The sequence below is a fragment of the Montipora capricornis genome, chromosome 3, assembly GCF_036669925.1.
Source record: "Montipora capricornis isolate CH-2021 chromosome 3, ASM3666992v2, whole genome shotgun sequence".
In the NCBI taxonomy this organism is placed as follows: domain Eukaryota; kingdom Metazoa; phylum Cnidaria; class Anthozoa; order Scleractinia; family Acroporidae; genus Montipora; species Montipora capricornis.
Window position 1 is genome coordinate 6306771 of NC_090885.1, and position 2500 is coordinate 6309270.

The following is a 2500-nucleotide window of genomic DNA, read 5'->3' on the forward strand; positions in this document are numbered from 1 at the left end:
TGTGTTACAGATGAGGAAAACAGGGCCATTTCTCTCGTGATTCGTGTTGCCCGGAAAAAGGAAGGAAATGCGCTTAGTGTTCAAGATACGGTCATTTGGCAGTCTGTTGCAAAGGCAATAATCGTCCCTCACCAGAAAATGGTAAACAGAGCCACCTGAAGAGAGCCGGTGACATCCGCAGTGACAGCAGAAGAACAGGTGAGAGAGTGTTGAGTGGAAGGTAGCTTTGTTTTGTCTGATGAAAGCAACCCAGCAATTGCATTTGTTGTGTCAAAGCAAACAGAGGAGGACATTTGCAAGGTGTCAAGCACAAGTGAGCCAACAAAAGACGTGAGTATTAATTGTATTGTTACGGAAGTGTTGATTGATTCAGGGTCGGTGAGCAATTTGACTGGCGAAGAAGATTTTCAAAAGTTAACAGAGTCAGGTTTTAAATTAAGGGGAAGATTGAACATTGTTCTAAGAAAATGTTTGCCTATGAAGGGAAGGGGACTGATGTGATTGGCCAATTTAAGGAGAATGTTTTTCTGGTGGGAATTCTACATTATGGACGGAGTTGAAGGCCCTACCACGTGGGCAAGTCCAGTCGTTGTAGCACCAAAGCCCAATGGCGAGATAAGATGTTGTGTGGACATGCGCTGTGCCAACGGGGCAATTGTTTGGGAGGCTGCCCATCCCCACAGTTGATTAAGTGCTTAAAGAATTAAATGGTAGTATCGTTTTCTCTAAACTAGACCTTCGCTGGGGTTTTCATCAAATAGAGTTGCATAAAGATTCAAGGAACATAACCACCTTCATTACCCACGAAGGCATCTTCAGATACAAGAGGTTGAGTTTTAGGGTGAATGCGGCCCCTGAGAAATATCAGCACGTTATCAGGCAGGCAATTGCAGCTGTGGAAGGAACTGTTAACACTGTAGATGATTTTATTTTATTGTCCTTGGGAAAACCACCACAGAACATGACCAGAATATACACAAACTATTAGCCAAAAAAAAAAAAAAAAAAGCATTTAATCAGCTAAAAGAGGAATTAGCGGGGGCGTCAATGCTGGCCTACTTTGACAAGACTGCGCACACGAGGGTTCCAGCCTAGTAGAACTTGGTTCTGTCCTAGTGCAGGAAGCTGGGAAACAGAGTCGTGCTGTATGTTATGTTACAGGTAAATTTGATATTCAGGTTGAAATGATTTCAACATAGTTAAATTTAATTTTAAACTAGGTTGAAATTGAAAGTAGGAAACATCAACAAAAAGTCCATCAATTGTTAGCAAGTACGTGTATATTGGTAAGCAAATCGGTGCTGAAAGTGAAGGGATTGGTTAGCGTACGTTTTTCATGAGTTAGTCTGGGAAAACGCCTTTGGTCTAAGCACTGATTTTAAATGGTTAGCATTAATGTTGGGGTTAGACATACAGTGCATGATAACCAATTCTTTCTCTCTTCTTTCTTCTTCTTTTTCTTCTTCTTCTTCTTCTTCTTCTTCTTCTTCTTCTTCTTCTTCTTCTTCTTCTTCTTCTTCTTCTTCTTCTTCTTCTTCTTCTTCTTCTTCTTGTTCTATAACATTTCCCAAATTTCAATTTTGTTTCCTTTTTTGAGTTGAGTGTTGTATTTCGTCAGCAAAATTTCGGCATTCGATTGTGTTCCACAAAGTGATCTTTTAGTCGCTTTTTGGCTTCTTTCTTTTTAACTAGCGATGTTTTTGAGCGCATTTTGTTTTTCAAAGGTGTTCCTTTTCTTGGTTCTGGAACGGTCCCCTCTTGAAAAGCGAGAACAGATTGTTCCTCTTTTTTGTGTTCCTTTTGATGAATTCGGAACGTGCTTTCATACTACTTGGGAACAAAATGGTCCTTCATTGCTAAAAGGGGAACCAATTGTTCCGAGTTCCGAATCCCGAGCGGAACAAATTGGTCCTTAATGGGTGATTTGGGAACTATTGTTCCTAAACATGTGTTCCTTTTGATAAAATGGGAACGTGCTTTTATAAAGATACGGAACAAAATGGTCCTTTATTGTTAAAAAGAGAACCAATTGTTCCGAATTCCTAATCCCAAGCGGAACAAATTGGACCTTAATGGGTGATCTGGGAACTACACCTTTTGCTGTTCATTTACGCAAAAGATACATTCATTTACGTCAACAGTCGAAACTACGTTCATTAGCACTTCCATGAACTTCAATAACGCGAACGAACTTTCAATAACGCTATTTGCATGTGAATTAACATTCAATAGCATCAACGGATGAACCATTGCACCTTTGGACAATCAAAGATAACAAATATCCTTTCAATCTCGCGCAATGGTTAATCATTAACACTAATAGAAAATCAATTGCATAGTGTGACAATCAATGGCGTATTAGAGACATAAAATAATCAATTTGCATGGAGACGCACAATCAATTGCACCTCCATACAATCGTTTATTCGAAATGCGTAAATGAACAGTAAAAGGTGTATAGTTCCAAAAAAAAATGTGTTCCTATCTACAACATGGGAAC